This window comes from Protopterus annectens, chromosome 9.part0, assembly GCF_019279795.1.
Source record: "Protopterus annectens isolate FY-2018-M chromosome 9.part0, PAN1.0, whole genome shotgun sequence".
In the NCBI taxonomy this organism is placed as follows: domain Eukaryota; kingdom Metazoa; phylum Chordata; order Ceratodontiformes; family Protopteridae; genus Protopterus; species Protopterus annectens.
The window spans coordinates 1,183,221,977-1,183,236,268 of NC_056743.1; the positions used below are offsets into that span (position 1 = coordinate 1,183,221,977).

General features: G+C 39.8%; 1 protein-coding gene across 2 annotated transcripts in view; it reads right to left on the reverse strand.

Annotated features, from left to right (window-relative positions):
- CARNS1 (carnosine synthase 1) overlaps positions 1-14,292 on the reverse strand; it is a 1,286,143-nt gene that overhangs the window by 619,537 nt on the left and 652,314 nt on the right. The window lies entirely within an intron of this gene.

A 14,292-nucleotide genomic window follows, 5' to 3' on the forward strand; every position in this document is an offset into this window, starting at 1 on the left:
CTATTTTCTTTTATTCTGTATTGCAAGAAGAACTTTGCAACATAGAGTCTATAATTAAGAAGAAATTGACAGTAATAACAGAAGGGATCAATTTTCTGTAAAGAAATGCTGTTGATATTTCTACAAATTTTAGATTTTTTGAAGTCAATACAAAGTTGCTAAGCTGTAAGAAATATTCTTTTAAACAGTTTGATGTTAAATAATGACATTCTAGTTCCTAAATCTTGTTGTGGATACAAAACCATGAGTTTATGTTGACTAAAAGTTAACACTCATGCTTTTGCTGAGTTTTCAACCCTACTTATCAGTCCTGACCACTTTCTTTTCATTATAAGGTAAAGATTTGTTTTAAAAGTGCATTCTCCAAAAACAGGTTCATTTCATGTCAACACCAAACACTTTTAATTGTAACATTATATTCTCTGTCATTACAAGAAATTGCACATGTATCCTGTGTGTTATCAAGGACCATGGGACATTAGTTATTTCAACATGCTAGCTCCTTAAAGACTGTAACATGCCAAAATATAATGATATAGTGTAGTAAGTACAAATATTTCAGCAGATGCTGAGAAAGCATACTAAAGACGCATATCAGATTATTACAAAATATGGCATTATATACTGTGTGCATAATTATAGCCTGAAAGTGGTGACTTACTCTGTCATATAACCATTTAAAAAGGCAGAATATAAATAACATTCATAATAAAGCCAAATACTACATTAATGAATCTCTAAAACTGAAAAGGCACTGTTGTGTTTTTTTCCTGTGATCTTTTTTATTATTATTTGCAATATGAACCGTTAACCATTGGAAAGATACAATGATCAACTAAAGCAGATTATAAATCTTGTCAAGTTGAGTAATGGAGAGCAAAAAACAATTTTATAAGGTGGATAACTGGTACTGTACTTAAATATAAAGTGAAATATTTTGTATGTCAGACTACTTAACCATTTTATTGAAGAATTTATAGTTGCTACTTGTTGATTCCATCATTAAGCCAAATGTTGTATCTCCCCCAAAAAGAATGGTATCTGTAGCAAGAGAGTTAAATATGATGTGAAGGTATACCTGTACTAAAATAATTAACAGGAAAATGTATTTTATTTCACATAGCAAGAAACATGAACATTTTAGGTCTTTCCAAAATATACGCATAATTTAGCATGCTGTTTCTGAAAAAATAAACAAAAAAACCCCCCCAAACGTCATGTACTCATCATAATGATAGATTTGTGTTGGCCATTTTTATTCTTCCTGAACTGATGGGTCTCATATCCAGCCTCAGATCTGGCTCTGCTGCTTTACTAGATTCACTGATCCATCTCTTGAGCTCCTCCTTTGCCCATAATGCCCCACCAGCCTAACATACCTCAGACTGAGTTTGCTGTCCCTTTAAACAATATTTGGTACTTACGTATTATCGCAACCACTTTTTCGAGGTAATACCGCTCGCTTCCTGCTGTGTTGATTTAACTGTAAGTATGTACAGGATCACATTGACAACATTAACTTTATTAAAAAGCCTTGTTTAGGTAGGAAAGGCGGTATGACATGTGAGGAATGACTGCTTGTTTCAAGCTATGCCGTTTCCCCGACATCGTGTCACTGGAGATACATTTTCCCACAACACTTTTGTGTAACACGCATTCCATCTCTCAAGCCGCGAGCCGCTTAATGTAACAGACTCACACGCTGACAGTTGTCCACTTGTCTACTACTTCTTGACAGCTACAAAAAAAGAGAAGAGACCAAAAAAAGGGGGGGGGGGAACAAAGCTGTCAAACTTTGTTGTGCAGCATAGTTTCTTAATAAAGGTGATGGCAGGGAATGCGGTGACAAGCCTTAATATCCTTTTATTCCTTCTTACTGGTACCATTATCAGCGCTGACATGCGAGGAGGAGTACATTCCGACAGCTCATCAGTGCATCAGCGATCAAGAAGCGGCGAGCGCAAAAAACAGCATAAGTACACCAAAACCATGATCTGCACCATTTCCCATGATACCCCTGCCTAAAACAACCTTTCAATGTGAAGGAAAACACACTTCTTGACATAACGGCAGCATGACCGTCTACATCTGCGCACGGAGAAGCGAGCGGTATTACCTTGAAAAAGTGGTTGCGATAATACGTAAGTACCCAATATTTTATTCTATACAGAATAAGTAAAAAAGAAACAGCAGAGATAAAACTGGAGATTAAACAAGGGAATGAAAGTTCCAAAGAAAAATCCCTTTAGTGTCCTCCAGGAAGAAAGGAAGGGGGTTAGGTGGGTGGGAAGTTGAAGAAGAATGAAAACAGACAACACAGATCCATCGTTATGGTGAGTACATAACTTTTGTTGTCATTTTCATTCATTCCTCAACTGATGGGACAGAGTCCTCAGCTAGAGGAACCTTGGGTGGTCCTCATGGAAGTATACTGTGGAGTACTGCAGAGCCAAAGGCAACTCTGTTCCTAAAAATCAAGTCCAATTTGTAATAAGCAATAAAGGTATTATGAGCACTGAACTAAGTGGCAGCTGCACAGATATCAACTATCAAAGTTCTTGAACAAAACTCTGAAGAGGTCACCATAGACTTCGCTGAATGTATTCTTGCTGGCTTATGCAAAGGCAAACTGTTTATAGACAAAGGATATGCAATCAGTCAACCATTTGGCTAAAGTTACTTTGGAAACTACCATGCTCAATCTGTTATAAGAAAAGGAGATAACAATTGGTCAGATTTTCTGAAATCTTTGGTTCAAACAAGATAAAATTGAAGTTTCCTGTGTACTTCCAAAAGATGCAGCATATATTCACCTTTATTGGAAAATTTTGGGAAGAAAACCAGGAGGTTGATAACCTGATTAATGTTAGACTCAGAAGCCACCTTAGCCAAAAAGGATGGATTAGTACTTAAAGACACCCTGTCCTTATGAAAGGCCAGGTATGGAGGCTTGGGCCTGGAGTTCATATACTTGTCTAGCTGATGTAATGGTGATTAGTAAAAGGGTCTTCTAGGATAAAAAATTTAGGTCTGATTTGTCGGAAGGTTCAAATGGATTTTGAGTCAAACTTTAAAGTAAAATAGACAAGTCCCAAGGAGGAGCAGATCCTTGACTGGAGGCCTAAGTAAAAAGGGGCCTTTCAGAAAGGTTTTGTACAGTTTAGAAGAAGCGAAAGAAGCATAGTTTTCATTGGAATGAAAATTAGAAATAGCAGCCACCTGGACTTTGATAGTAAAAAAATAGCCCCCTCTTGGAAGAGGGATGCTAAAAAATCTAGAACTGTAGATGTTGAGGCAGAAAAAGGATCCAGATCTCTTTGTAGGGCCCAAATAGAAAATTTGTTCCATTTACTTCTGTAAACCCTCTTAGTGGAAGCCTTTTGAGGGGACACAAAGATATGTTGGACTGGGGAAGAACGCTTGGGCTGTCTAGCCATCACTTGAAATGGAGAAATCATGCAGCCAGCTTGAGGCCTGATATATCCAGATAAACTATCCCCAAAGGATGAGACAGGAGATCTAGACTGGGGGCCAGAATCCAGGGCACATGCAGAAGATGAGGCCATAGAAAGGGAAACCAGATTTGACAAGGCCAAAAAGGTGCAACGAGGATTACTAGGCCCTTTAACTGGTAGGCTTTCTGCAAAAACATGGGGAGTAGAGGTAATGAGGATAAGCATACAGGAGATCAGTGGGCCAACTATGGACCAGAGCATCTCTCAGTGACTCCCCTGTCATTGAGATCAGGGTGAAGAACCTGTTGCACTTGTTGTTGAGGCGGGAAGCAAATAGATTGTAACATGACTGGCCCCTTCAATGGAAAATTCTTTCTGCTACTTTGACAATAAGAGACCACTTGTGAGGGATTAGAATGGACCTGCTTAGTTTGTCTTCAATCACACTGTATTTCCCCAATATATGTGTGTTGCAATGAGGAAAAAGTCTGAAAGATTTCCCACTGCCACACTCTCACTGTCTCACGGCAAAGAGGATACAACTTGGTTCCACCCTGTTTGTTGATGTGCTACACCATAGACATATTATCTGATTGAATCTCAATTGTATTGGAGTGGAGAGCATCTTGGAAGACTTGCAATGCTAGAAGGACAGCTCTCATCTCCAGGACACTGATATGTGAATTGGCCCCTTGAAGGGACCATGTGCATTGGACTGTCCTTCCCAGGAAATGTCCCCCACTTCAACCCAGATTGGAGGTGTCAGTGGTAACTGTGGTCACTAAGACAGGTAAAACAAAAGGGTGGCCTGGAAAATGTTCATTTTTTCATTTCAATGAATACACCAAATTAGATGTTCTTGCAAATTTGTGTAATCCTGACTAGGATGCATAAGGGCTGTTGAAGACTAGATCATTGAAATGATAGGGTCCACTGTAGAATTTGCATATGTTATCCGGCCAATGTAGCTAGAGTTTTCACAGCTGCCATCAACCCTAAGGCCCGCAAAACCAGTCATGCTGGTGGGATCTGAGGGTTTGTACTCTTATTGGAGGTAGAGATGCTATCTGATTGCTGAGTGTATGTCATCCTTCAGATAAGATTTTAAACTGAGGACCCATGTGCATGAGTTGGTGGTAGTTCAAATGGATGTAAAACATCCCATTGCACCTGTCAAAAAAGACTAGGGGAGTCTTTATTTAACATTCACAATATACATTTTATACATTCTATATACATTATTTACAATTATATACAATCACTTTATATATTTTCTTTATATTTTTACATTTTTAATCCCTCAATGCTTTTTTCCAAAACCAAAATCATATTTTTTTCAAAATTTCTGACAAAGACCATTTTCCATGAAATCTTATTTAATTTAGCCTCTCATTCCAAATAATCCATATTATACAAAACAGCTTTTCATTCCATTTATCCATGTTTCTGTTTTACATTTTTCTTATATCTTCATAATTCTGCATCATTTATTATTTTAATACCCCTTCCTATTTTTATATATCCTTATTTATCTTGCACTTCTACCCAAATTGCTACATGGTCCAAAAAACCTGTAATTTTATACCTTTATGTAATAGTTTTAGACTCTCTGATAATATAAAATAGTAAATTTGTTTTCTCAGATTGCATCTTTCATATGTCCACTGCTTATTATTCCATTACATTTTAGAGCTTTTAATTATTTCTGAAACAACTTTAACATCTGCTCCTTCTTTTCTCCCATGTCTTAAATCGGGTCTATGTCAGATGATCAAATTTACAGAAACTCAAAATTCATATGCTCGAGACTATGTGATCGAGTTTCCAAAAATATCAAAACCCCCCCACAAAAAACATAAAACTCTACCTTTGTTTTTACATTTTTGTAGGGGGAAAGCTCCCCTGCAGCCGCCATGCGGAGGACTGCACCCCATACCCCCTGCAAAAACTCAGAGATCACACTGTAGTAATAAAAAAGGGTAAATTTCATGATCCACACTGTACCATGATTTCCATTCAAAAGATTTGGGTTTTCAAATATTCAGTCATATGGTCTCGACAATATGAATTTTGAGTTTCTGAAAACTTGATCAACTGATAGGGATCCCTTAAATCACAGTTAAAATCTCCTGCTAATATAATTTACATATTAACACTAATAAAATCAAGAATTTTCCTAAACATAGTTTCCCTTTGCTTTTGTAGAACATGTGCATATAATGCCACAATTCTATATACTTGGTTCTTCCATTTTATACTCTTCCTATTGTTGCTAATGTAAAATCTAATATTTCAATATTTTCTTTCCTTAAAATTGCTATTCCTGAACATTTTTCCTCTCCTATATTCCATGTTAGTTTTTCTTCCCATAATTCATTTACTGGCATTCTTTCTTCTTCTGTCAGATTTCTTATATCTATTAATATTATCATATCCATATTTAATAACCTATGCCATTCTAATATTCCTAATCTTCTTTTTATATCTAATCACATTTAAAGATAAGATTTTTACTCTATAATGAGTATTTTCTTATTCTTCATCCTTTTCTTTTCTTGTTTTCTCCTATTCCTATATTTTTAAATTTATGTTTTCTATCTTTCACTCTTTTCCCAATAGAATTAATTTTTCTTTTAATTCACACCCATTTCTCTTCTCCCTCTTCACTTGAATTGCTTATATCTTCTTTTTCTATTTTTTCCCTTCCCTTTTATTTCCACAGTTATATCTTTCTCATTATCTTTTTGTAAGATTTCTATGTTATCTTCTATCGCTGCCTCATTTACTATACTTTCCTCTCTTTCTTGTACATTATTTTCTTTTGCCTCACATTGCTTCCATGAATGTCCTATCTTTTCACATTTAATGCATTTTAGCTCATGTTTTGCCTCTTGACCAACTTTTCCACAAATAAAACATTCCCTTTTATCACAATTATTAATCAAATGATCATTTTTACCACAGAAAAACAAGTCTTTGGTTGCCCCTAGTATCACAACAAAACCCGTTTCCGTCTACATTAATTATACTAGGCACATGTATTATTTTATCATTTCGCATAAAAAAAGAAGTTATGTACTCACCATAACATTCCATGTTTGTTGTTCAGCTCGCCTTCATTCTTACTTGTTGGGTTCAGAACAGATTCTCGGTTCCGACTCGGCCACATACTAAAGCTCGAGGACTTCCACTGGCTTGTGGCTGTATCCCTATCCCATCATGTTCTAGTGAGGCTCCCCAGATCTTGTTTGCTAATAACATTAGGAACCCACGATAATATCAATACCTATTATGAAGACAATGAAGAAGGCCAGGGACACACTTGCTAGAGAAAGAACCTCTTTGTCCTCTATTCTCCTCCAGGAGCCATAGGTAGGGGGAAGGAAGGTGGGATGTAAGAATGAAGGTGAGATGGACAACAAACATGGAATGTTATGGTGAGTACATAACTTCTTTATGTTATGTTGTCCTATCTCGCCTTCATTCTGGATCTATATTAAATCAGCAAACGCTTAAAATAGCGAATGCTGATTTATCGACCCATTAAGAATGAAACCTTCAAATCTCGACACAGAACAGTGATATTTTTCCCAGGGAAAAAATCGCTGTTCCACAAAAAAAAAGTTTAAACCACCCCCCCTATTTAAATATACCAACTCTGAGATCGTACCACAGTGGTGGAATTGGCAAAGTCCCAAAAATGGCCCAGCAATTTTTTTTCCCTGGGGAAAAAAAAACGCTGTTCTGTGTCTTCAGAATTTTAAGGTTTTGCTCTTAATGCGTCAATAAATCAGTGTTACTATTTTAAGCATTCGCAGATTTAAAGGGAACCCTTAATTCTTACTGGTTGGGGCAGCGTCCCTAGCACCATATTTCTTGGGTGGCTCTTGGGAGTATATTCTTCAGGACAGTGGACCCAAAGGAGGCCCTGTCCCTGGAGACCAAATCTACTTTGTAATGAGTGATAAAGGTATGAGACATTGCCCAAGTCGCAACAGCACAAATGCTGTCAAGTGGTAGTCTCGCTCTAAAAGCAGAAGAGGTTGCCATGGCTCTTGTAGAATGGGCTTTGACTTTAAAGGGAAGAATCTTGTCATTGGATCCATATATAAAAGTGATACAATCTGAGAGCCATTTTGAAAGAGAGACCTTAGATATAGGGGCACCTTTCTTTGCTTCTGAAAATGACACAAATAACTGATCAAATTTCCTGAAGTCCTTTGTTCTATGTAAGTAGAAGTGTAATTACCTATGACCATCCAATTGGAGTTTATATTCTGCCTTGTTGCCATGATTTGGAAAGAAAACTGGTAACTCTATGGACTGATTTAGGTTAGATTCCGAACATACTTTTTGCAGGAAGGCTGGGTTTGTTCAAAGGGATACTGTCTTTATGAAATAGCATATATGGTGGCTTGATCAATAAAGCTTGCAGCTCTGAAATTCTTCTGGCAGAAGTGATGGCAATCAACATACTTGTCTTCCACATTAAAAATTTTAGATCACATGATGATGCAGGTTCAAAGGGGGGTAGGATCAAGCAGGACAGAACAAAGTTCAGGTTCCATGGTGGCAGGGATGTTTTTATGGGTAGTCTTAACAAGTTGTACCCTTCAGGAAGGCTTTACATATTTTATGGGACATCCAATTAGGGGTCAAATCACTTATATGGAAATTAGCATTTGCTGCTAACTGTACACGAATGGTAGCTGCAGCTGCACCATCATTAAATAGTTTTGCAGAAATTCAAAGATAGAACTTATAGGAGCAAAGAAGGGATCAATGTGTCTTGTCAGAACCCAGGAAGAAAACCTCTTCCATTTACTGATATATAACTTTCTTGTTGAAGCTTTATGAGAAGACATCAAGATATGCTTGACCGAATGAGGGAGGTTAGGAAGCCTGACTATATTTGGAATTGGAGCAGCCAAGCTGTCAATTTTAGGGTTGGAAGACAAGGGTGGAGCATTCTGAATGTATGAGTCCGAAGGTCTGGAATTGGGTCCAGAACCCACGGCTCCTCCTGAATATGAGGCCAAAGGAAGGGGAACCAAATCTGATGAGGCCAATATGGTGCAATGTGAATTAGCCTACTACCCAATAAGTTGGCTTTCTGGAGAACCTTGGGTATTAGTGGAAAGGGAGGAAAGGCATAAAGAAGTCCGGGGGCCAATTGTGTACAAGTGCATCCCTTGGTGACTTGCCCGGAGGGGGAATTAGGGCAAAATAGCTGCTGCATTTGGCATTCAAGGAAGTGGCAAAAAGGTCACAGCAAGGCTGGCCCCATTTGTGGAAGATTCTCTCCACTACTTCTTGTTTTAGGGACCACTCGTGGGCCATGAGAATCACTCTGCTGAGCTTGTCTGCTATCACGTTGAACCTCCCTGGGATATGCATTATTATTAGAAAGTGTTGGGAGGAGATTGTTCATTGCCATAATCTGAGGGCCTCTCAACAAAGGGGGTAAGACCTGGTTCTTCCTTGTTTGTTTATGTACCAGACAACTGACATGTTGTCTGCATTGCAATTGTTCCCAGTGGAAGAGAGTCCTGGAGTGCCTGCAACATCAAAAGCACTGCCCTCATCTCTAGGATATTGATGTGCAAGTGGGCCTTGTGATCCTGCCAAGTGCCTTGAACTGTTCTGCCCAGATAATGCCAACCCACCCTATCTGGGAGGCATCTGTGGTCACTGTGGCCACCGGCTGAGGGGGAAGAAAAGGCTGACCAGATGTTACATGACTGGAGTGAAGCCACCAGTGAAGGTCCTTCTTGCAGGACTCTGTTAACAGAATTTGGTGAGACATGGGTAGTTCTTGTAATGACCATTGGGTGAGTAGAAACCATGGCAGAATTCTCAATTGCATGCATGCTAGTGGAACTAAGCTTATCACAGATGCCATGGTGCCCAAGACTGTTTTTGCCTGTACTTTTGTTCTGGAGAGAAGGTTGGAGACTTGCTGTCTCAGAACTAAGACTCTTTCTGTAGGAAGTTTTGCCTTCATGTTTATTGTATCTAGATCTGCTCCTATAAACATATGTTGCAATGGCAACAGGGCAGATTTTTCGTACTTTATTGTGATTCTCAGGTGTGAGCAGAGAGAGAGAGAGTGGTGTCTCTTGATTCCAGTAGTAGATGCTTGGTAGAGGCAGTTAGGTGAGCCATGACTACTGCCATGCACTTGGTGTACACTCTGGGGGCTGTGGTGAGACCAAAGGGCAGAGCTCAAAACTGGTAATGACTGGCTCCCAGCTGGAAGTGCAGATGACCCCTGGATGGCCTGTCTGTCTTTATGTGGTAGTACGCATCCTGGAGGTCTATAGAGCACATCCAATTGTCTTTTCCCAAAAATAGAAGAATCGACTGCAGTGTTACCATCCAGAACTTGGTCTTTTATACTGATTCATTTAATCTGCTGTGATCCAAAATTGGTCTCCAGTCCCCTGTTGTTTTTGGCACTAGAAAGAATCTTGAGTAAGTTCCGGATCCTATTTGGTCTGTGGGGACTCTTTGGATGACTCTTGTGTCTAGCAACTTTTGAATTTCTAGAGTTGCTTGATCCCTCTGACTGGGTGGAATGTCTGGGATTTTCTTTATGTTTGGGATGGGAAGAGAAAGTATCCTCTAGATATGATACCTTGTACCCACACTTGTCTTTTGTTATTTCCAACCAGACTTGTAGGTACAAAGATAAGTGACCCCTGACTGCCTCCAGAGTTGGACAGATGGGCCTCCCTTCAGGAGTGGTGAAAGGGCCAACTACGGAAAGAATCTCTGTCACCCTGGTTTTGCAGACACCCTCTGCCACATGGATGACATCTTCCATTTGAACTTCCCCTTCTGCTCCTAGGGGAAGAGTCACCATGTGTGTCCTGAAAATCTCTATGGGATTTATGGAACCACATCCCCCCCCCCCCTTCTGGCCTTTTCGATAAGGCCTAGAAGGTATGGAAAAATGGACTCCTACAGCAGAGAGAGTCTTTCCTTCATGTTCACACCTGGTTAGCATCTCCTTAACTTTTAGCCCAAACAAGGATGAGCCATCAAATGGGGCATTAGTTAAAGAAGATTTGAAAGGTTCCACAAAGTCGCATAAGCACATCCAGGAATGTCTCCTTAGGGAATTTCCTGAATCCGCTGCTCTGCTTCCATCTGCTGCATATGAAATGAGCCTCATGGAGGAGTTGACCACAGAATTTAAGGTGGAGAGCTGAGAGGAAACCTTGTCTGCTACTCCTGCAGCTACTGTACCTTGGAGAGTATCTCTTAGCTCTTTTAGGAGATCTCTTTGTAGCCTTGTAAAATGCGTCAGATAGTTCAGTGATCGGAGAGCAAAAGTCGCTGAAGCAAAAGTGAGCTTCCTGTATCTGTCCATCGTATGAGACTCCTTGTTTGGTGGATGGACAGACAAGGATGTTTCAGAAAGTTTCTTTTTAATGGCTGCTGCTGCCACCATACCATCTACAGGGACACCCTTGGATAGGAAGGATTTATCTGAAGGGGCTGTAATGAACTTATTTGGCCTCCAAGGGACAGGCTTCACTGCATTTGGAGACTCCCACACTTTTCAACTAACTAGTTCCAGAAGTTCATCGAACGGCGGAGACACCCAAGTGGCTGAAGGGTGAGTCCCAAAGGCCTCCAGATAAACAGACTCCTCATCAGAAGGGTTGATGGGCTTCCAGCCACCACTCTGCTTAAGGATTTCTAGGATGCCTGCAAAAGAGACATCCTCAGAGGGCGACCGTGGGGGCCCTTCGACCAATCCAGGTCTGTGTCCAAGATGACTGACTCATCTGGAGAGTCCAAATGCTTCCTCTTGCAGAGTCTCTTACGATGGACCTCTTCAGAAGGGTATTCTGGAGAGGTATGGGAAGAGAGGGGTTCACCCAATGGTGTACCCTGAGGCTTAGGGTCTCCGTTGGTCTGTGGATGGTGTGGTACAGAGAAGGACACCGGTGCCTTAGGGGGAGGAATGTCGAAACCCCTGAGGGGAGCTGTCTGAGGAGACAACACTCTCATCAGCTCAAAAGCCCCCTTCTCTGATCCAAAGACAACTCTGGCTCCGAAGAGCCAGAAGAATCCCCGGAACCAAGGGGGTGGACTCTGAAGCCAATGTAGGAGCTGAGCTCATCTGCGCCGAAGCCCTGAGAGGCAGGGACAGATCCGACAACTGTCTGATCCGACTCCCCTCCCTGGACCCAACTGGAGAACGTCGACTCCTACACCCCTTGGATGGAACAGAGGATGTTGAAGCAGATTTCAGTTCCGAAGATACCAGGATGGTTCTCGGCACTGATGTTTCCACAACAGTTGATTCCAAGCATTCCGGCTCTGAGGTCCCGAGTCAGCTTGGAGGAGGAATTGATGTCAGTGGGTTGGTCTTGGCTGGCTCTGAATCTTTCTGTGTTGGAGCAGAGAGACATTTAGCCAGTGCCGGTGTCTTCAGAAGTCTATGTACCACCCTATCCACATCATCGTCTGAAAGACTCCTGGAGGACTTAGAGGAGAGGGTAGGAGACCTTACTGATTGTAAGATAGGTGATCTCAAAACAGGAGTAACTGGTTCCAATTCTGGGGACCAGCTCCGGACTTCAAACTCCATCGGCACCATAAAGGTTGGAGCCGATAAAGTAGATTTTGTCGGTTCCCAAGTAGTTGAAGCTGGAGATGCAATTTTGCTTAACTTTTTTGATGGCTCAGATTGTCCTGAAGAGGAAGAAGATCTTTTTGTCAATTTTTCTGATCTAGATGAGGAAGATTTGACTGATGCTGAAGTGCCTGGACCTACTTCTATAGCTTCCTGGAATGGGGATTTCAAAAGACCTCTCACAATCAACTTATTTTTACTCTCTAACAGCACTCTAGAGCTAAAAGAGTGACATATTGTGCATGTCTCCTGAAGATGTACTGCTCCCAAGCAGTAGACACATATAGTATGGGAGTCAGTAATAGGCATCTTCTGGCTGAATTTGGTACACTTTTTGAAGCCTGAAGGCTTAGATTCTTTATGCTCCTTGGACACATTTCAAACTCGGTGCACACACATGCAACAGCAAACTGCAACAACAACAATTTAACAATTAAACAATTTATCAATTTAACACCTTAAACTACTAAGGAACAATTTGACACCCTAAAATAGTAAGGGATGATTTATATATATATATATATAGACAAACTTTTGTTTTTTGTTTTTTTAAACTAGCAGAGTGGGACGGGAAAGACAGGGTCAAGAAGCTTCCTAACTAAAACGGGCAGCGGAAGCCCTCTAACTTAAATGGGGTAATGCTCCTTTCCTTAAAACAGTGAAGAAAAACAACTACTAATTATAAAACAAGAACAAAATGCCCTCTAACTAAAATGGGCAGCGACAGCCCTGTAACTTAAATGGGCTGATGCTTTTCTTTAACAGTAGGAAATTTAACTGGGATAGGGAAAAACAATGGCCTAAAGCAACAACACAGCAGCAAATTTGTTAAGTAAGAAGAAAAAAACACAAAAAGAATAACGGCACAAAAAGAATAACGCTAACTCTAATTTAAAGTAGAACAATAAAAATTATGATAATAAAGATAAAAAAGTTGTTCACTTAGCCAGAGCCAAGATGGAAGCCTCTGATCTGTTTAGTGGAAAACGAGATCTAGGGAGCTTCACTAGAGCATGATGGGATAGGGATACAGCCATGAGCCAGTGGAAGTCCTCGAGCTTTCGTATGTGGCTGAGTCAGAACTGAGAATTGGTTCCGAACCCAACCAATAGGAATGAAGGCAAGATAGGACAACATAACATCCTCTGTTATCATAAATCTTAGTAATCTTGATTACTTCTCTACACACAGTTTTCAAATAGTCTCTAATTTTTCCATATACCGTGCCTCTTTGAAAAAAATGTCACAAAAAGAGTCTTTATTAATACAAATAAAAGCTCTTACCTCTCTGGGTTCAATAACCAGTGGTGATTTGACACTGTCCCACATTTCACGCCTGCCAAGCTCTTTTTCTGTCTTACTACTTATCCTTATGAAATGTTTTCTTCATACTTCCATTTATTTTTCTCTTTTCTTTCCCTTTCTTTTACAGTTTGTGCAAATGATTTCTTTTTTCTGTCCTTATTTCTTGTACTTCCTCCTCTTGTATTCTGTCCATAATTTCACCCCACAATGCTGCCTTTTCACTTTCAGGTTCACTCTGCTCAATTAGCTCTTTTAAATATACATCCTGCAATCCCCTGACTGGATGGTTGTAACAACACATTCTTGTCTTGCTGGTTCTGCTGCAAACAAATTTTGCTGAAACCGGCTCTCCTGCTTTTTCTTTCACTCCTTCTCCATTCTCCATGCTCCACTTAACACCCAATTGAAATTTTGCAACATTTGTGTATTCTGCTGTTCGAATAACAGCTTGCTACATTCATATCCAACACCTACAAAACTCCTAGTTCGTTTTCCATATTCACTTTTCTGCTTCCTGCTTCTCCAAGCCACCTTTGCGCCTGGACCATAAGACAGGAAGTGTAGCACTGAAATGTATCCCAGTACACCAAAGAGTAGTTTTTTTATTTGTATACATTTATAAAATTCATATTTTTATATATTTACATATTTACAATATTAACATATTTTAACATCATAAAATACATTGATATTTCCATTTTAAGTACTTCCCCCCCACTCTTTTACCCACAATCAAACCCACTTTTTTTCCAGTATTTTTGTCAATGTCCATTTTCCATTGTATCTGATTCTTTTATTCTATATAGTCCATGTTACATAGAATATGATTCTGTCCATTCTGGGATCTTGTCCCATTATACCCATACTCTATGTCCATGTTTA